This window comes from Thermobia domestica, chromosome 10 (genome assembly GCF_964235325.1).
Source record: "Thermobia domestica chromosome 10, izTheDome1.hap1.1, whole genome shotgun sequence".
NCBI classification, from domain to species: Eukaryota; Metazoa; Arthropoda; class Insecta; order Zygentoma; family Lepismatidae; genus Thermobia; species Thermobia domestica.
The window spans coordinates 167,612,700-167,618,026 of record NC_137463.1 but is presented as its reverse complement, the minus strand read 5'-3'; the positions used below and the strand labels follow the sequence as shown (position 1 = coordinate 167,618,026).

Sequence of the window (5,327 nt, the reverse complement as noted above, 5' to 3'; positions counted from 1 at the left end):
TTCTGAGTGCGAGTGTAGTTTTCCTCCCTTTCGTTGTTCATGCTGGAGTAGCATACTTAACCCTAGAATGGCAAGCATTCGTAAATTTTACGAAGCGCGTTAAAGTTTTGGCGGGTACTTATTAATTGTTGCTTTGGGAGCTCTGACAGTCCGGCTATTCCCGCCCCGTGCTGTCTCAAGGTCAGTGTGGTGGCGGCTTCCGCTGGAGTCCGTTCCTTATCCCTGATCTGAGAGCGTAGTCGTGAAAATTACGAATGCTTGCCAGTAGTGTTACTTTTTTTTTAACTAACTTTTTAATTTTGTTTTGGTGGTTGTGCGGTGAAAACGTTTTAAATATCCCATATTTTTAGGCAGGATATGGCGTTAAGTTAATCTGAAAGAGCCAAATTGTTAGACTATGAGTCTCCAATAACATCTAGTGATAAATCCGAGGAAAGTGTCAGTGAATTACATGATAACATTTTATCTTATTCTGGGTCACATGATTACGAACCGTCGTCAGATGAACTGATATCTGACGATGAGTTTGAAGACACTTGGCCAAAAAGGAAAAAAGAAAAAGACCAGCAAAAGTGCATGATCAAACATGTGTGCTGTTGAAAAAATCTATTTCTGATTTACTACATGTTATGGATGACCAGCAGCCAGTAAATTCAAAGTCATCACAAGAGCCATTCTCGTCATCATGTTTTCAGCAGCAAAGCACTTCAGTTTCGTCCGTGCAGTTACAACGTTCATCTACAATTCAACAGCCAAGCTCTTCAATTTTGCCACAGCAGTTACAGCCTTCATCTTCAGATCAGCACCTTCAGATTGGGACAATGATAACCAACGTTCTGCGCCTTCCAGAAGAGGTCCCTGCTATTCCCAGGCAAGAAAACAAAAGGACAATATGCAAGATTTGTCCTTATCACAAAGACGCATGACTGCAAAATATCATGATCAATGCCGACAGCCGTTTTGCGCCGAGCAACGATGTATGGTGTGTGTCGCATGCACGGAAGAAAGTTAAATTTCAAATGTAGACTTTCCGTACTCTGTTTCCAAGTTATATCAAAAACTTATGTCTAAGGCTTAGTATTATTACTCTATTTAGTAATTTTGAGCAAATTACGCAAAATTTGTCAAGTTAAACATATATTTAGTTTGTACATACTTTCATTTAAATTTTTCTTTATCATTATGTAATACTTTTTTATATTGAAATATATACATAATGTATTCTTTTACTTAGGTCATATAGCAACGATATCTTATTGAGTACTAAATAAACTTTCAGAATATGTATAAAATATTTAGTTTTCTTTCAAAGCCTTACCCAAATTTGACTTTATAATATAGTCGTAATATTTACTAATGCTTGCCAATAGTGCTTCTCTTAACATGCTTGCCATTCTAGGGTTAAAATCGTGACTTTTAAGATTTGTTCTTTCTGGAGAAAGAGGGAGGCGGCAAATTACGTCATTGCGCGGGCGAAAAATTGCCTTGGGACGGCCCGATGATATGTACATTCATGTCCAAAATGATTGTCGCATATCTATAACTGTCTTCTTGTAAGAATATAATTTGATAATGATTTTTTAGGGTAATTTTAATACTGATGCTGTGTGTATAATCGGAAAATGTATATTTGTGGTAAATTTCAAAGGAAAAGAATTATAAATACGAAAATGAGAAAGAGTAAAAGAAAATGTTGCTAAATGGACCAGAAAGTTTTATTTTCGTTTTATTGTTCTTATTTACTGCTCTTTTGACATGAAATTTGCCACATACATGTCTTTGCCAATTATACACATACTAACATTCTAAGAAATACCAGGCGGATTCGTTATCAAATTATATTCCTACAACAACATATTTATAGACATGCGACAATAATTTTGGACATGAGTGTACATACAAGACATGAATATAGGATGACATGATTTGAAATAATGCAGGGTGTTTCAAAATGAATATTAGGGTTTTGAAACTGTAGTATCTATTACAATTAACTTAAAGACCCGGGTTCGATTCCCTGCGGGAGCTCATGTGGTTCGGATTCCACGTTAATCAGTAGGTCCACGTCTCATATAGCCTCGCTGCTGAACGGGACGTAAAACTCAAAATCAATCCATCAATCAATTAACTTACAATTATAAGTGTTATCAAATGAAAGAGCGACTCAAACAGTTTTGTACACACGCATGCTATGCATTGTTTTCCTCTGTCTACCGTTAGAAAGAGCAAGTAGCAAAGATGAAGACAAGAGACCAGAAAGCTTTGTGTGTTTTAATTTTGCAAAGACTGAATCTGTAGTTACAGTGCAACCGTCTGTGTGAATTGAATGTTTTGTGCCATATGGCGGAAAGTTTATGGGCCTTTCTTACCTATTGACTCAATGTGTGCTATGTGATGAATGAAGCTCCCATCGAACACTTGAAGCAAAAACTGTTTGAGGTGTTCTTTTATATGATGTATTGTTTATAATTGTGCGTAAAATGTAATTAGTACTACGAAGACTTAATTCCCCGATATTCATTTTGAAACACCCTACATTTCCCAACATCAGTATTGGAACTAAGATGTAAAAAGGAGAGATTGTGATTGTTTACAACAACGAAATTATTTAGGATTTAGGATTTGGATTTCTGGGCTTTCGGCATCTAAGGCCATTTAGCCCTTCACGATTTGAGGGATGACGTCCCTCGGCGAGCACACAATCCGGGGAAAGGGAAGGAAGAAAGGATGGGGGAAGGAAGGAAGCGGCCTGGGACCTATAAGTTAGGTACCACCCCGGCATTTGCCTGGTGTGAATGAGGAAAACCCAGGAAAACCTCATTCAGGGTGGCTGGCCTGAAAAAGCTGTTACACTTTTTCGACCGAGTGCCCCCACCGGGAATCGAACCCGGGACCGCTCGCACCGAAGGCGAGAGCGTTAGCGACTACGCTACGCGGGGCCACAACGAAATTATTATTAGGCAAGACTATAATTACTACAACAACACAAGTTAGTAGTCAAAAAATGTAATTAAATGTACACTCGTAACCCTTTCGGACCCAGGTGGCCAAAGTGGCACACACGGGTGTATCACTTTTTTAATCCGCTCCTGTATGGTCACTAATTAAGATATCGGTATATATCTTTTTGCCAAATATGGTTGGTCCATAGTTTATCATTTTAGTTTCTTTTTCTTCTGTGAGTCGAATTTCCTTCTCAAATTTCACCCCAGTCAAAAATTCGAGAATTTTCGAATTTTCTTTATTACTTTGCCCCTGTAGCTTCATTCGTTGTAGAGAGACCTCCTTAAGACTTGAGGTAGATACGTCGGATGGATACCTAATTGTTGACATCAATTGGACGGGCTTGCGCGCAGTGTTGCCAACTACGAAAATTAAAATCTCCTTAAATTTGGGCAAAAAATTCGAAATTTTTGTTACAAACCGTACCTATACGTCCGAATGCAAGTCAACTTACGCCAGTCGAACATTTGTCGTTACTGAACAAACTCGGGTACATATCGTTACAGTGGGGTAATTAGGGGACGCACGAAAAATTCGGATTTAGGTTCTAACTCTTGATTTTCCCCTACTTTTCTGTTTATCGAAATATATTTTTGGTAATTAAAAGCATTGTTTCTTAAATATCGCCATTATACTTGTAGGATATATTAGTAATGTACCAGTGTTTATTTCAAGATAGTTTGAGTCTGTCTGGTAGCAGTGTTGCCAGCTACGGAAAATTTTAATTCAAGATGTTAGGGGAAGATTACAATACGTGTTTTGTCTATTATATCCCTCTTGTTGGCTACATAGGAAAAAAGTACCAATACCTGAAAGTCTTGTCTTTGCCCTTCACAACGCACTATAGAAAGTTTCAATAGAATAGTTAGGGGAAGTACAGTTGAGGTTTACAGTAGACCTTGTTCTCTAAGTGGAAAGATAACTGTAATTTTTTTAGGTAGACTGAAATATTTCTTAATGACCTACTTACTTTATTAGATATCGTCACAATACTTGTAGGGTATATTATAGGGATACCAATGCTTCTTTTAAGATAGTTTGTGTATGTCTGCTAGCACTGTTGCCAGCTACAGAAAATTTTAATTTCCGATTTTAGGGGGAAATTTTGGAAAAATTCCCGTTTTGTCTCTATTATTTCCCTCTTGTTAGCTACATTCAAACAAACGTACCACTGTCCGAAAGCCTCATCCTTAGCCTACACAGCGCACCATAAAATGTTTCGGTAGAATAATTAGGGGAAGTACAGTTGAGGCTTATAATAAACCATGTTCTGTAAATGGTAAGAAAATTGTGCATTTCTGAGTTAGAATGAGATTTTTTTTTTTTAATTTCATGCTTACTTTGTTAGATAATGCTATGATACTTGTAGGATATATTGTTAGGGTGCCGAGGTTTACTTTCAGATAGTGTACGTCTGTTTTATGGCAGTGTTTCCAGCCAAAACAATTAATTCCCGATTTTAAGTGAAAAATTCTGCAAATTTCCATTTCCCTCTATTATTTCCCTCTTGCTCGCTATGTTGGAACAAATGTACCACTACCTGAAAGCCTTCTCTTTAGCCTACAGTACACACCATAAAAAGTTTCAATAGGATAATTAGAGAAGCTGTAGCCCCGGCATATCTGTTGATTTTTGCTTCTGAGTCGTAAAAAGTGTCAAAATTTTATGTATATGGAAAGAGATCATTTTTTCTTTCTCTCTTTGAATGGAAGCCAGCGACTGCAGGTTTTCACTGTACCTTGTCAACGCACCAAAGATTTTTTTAGGTGACTTAGACCCATATGTCAACAGTGGTGCTAGATACAAAAAATCTTGAAATTCGGTTAGGGATTTTTTGTAAATTTTCACCCCTACATTTCCCTCAGTAATTTCCCACCCGCTCGCAACACTGCAATGTAACGTACACCAAAAAATAGCCACATTCCTTTTCTAAAAAACAAGGTCTTAACCATATCAATAGGGTATATGGTTTTTGAGAAATAAGTCACTAACTGACAAAGTAGGAAAACACCAAAATGATCTGGGTCCGAAAGGAATAATCACACAATTTTGCTCGTATAGATACAAGGAAACAAACGATTTGTAAGTTACGAGGGCTTCGACTCAAGTTCTATTGATTATTTCAATAATCTTCAACATAAATCAATAAATAATAGCTGCCAGAAAAAAAAAACAGATATTTGAAAAAAACATGAAAAAGAACGATGTTTTTTATTGCAAAAAAAAACTTCACAGAAAAAAAACCGTTTTTTTTACAACACTAGTTAACGACATATTTTTTCTTCTTTAGTTTGTCATCCGTGTTTCATTTCTAAGAGCTTTTA

At 36.9% G+C, this 5,327-nt stretch overlaps 1 non-coding gene across 1 annotated transcript; it reads right to left on the bottom strand.

Moving 5' to 3' along the window:
- Positions 1-2,866: 2,866 nt before the first annotated feature.
- On the bottom strand, positions 2,867-2,940 carry TRNAR-UCG (transfer RNA arginine (anticodon UCG)). Its single transcript has one exon. It is a non-coding gene; the product is annotated as a tRNA-Arg (tRNA).
- Between the last annotated feature and the right edge of the window lie 2,387 nt (positions 2,941-5,327).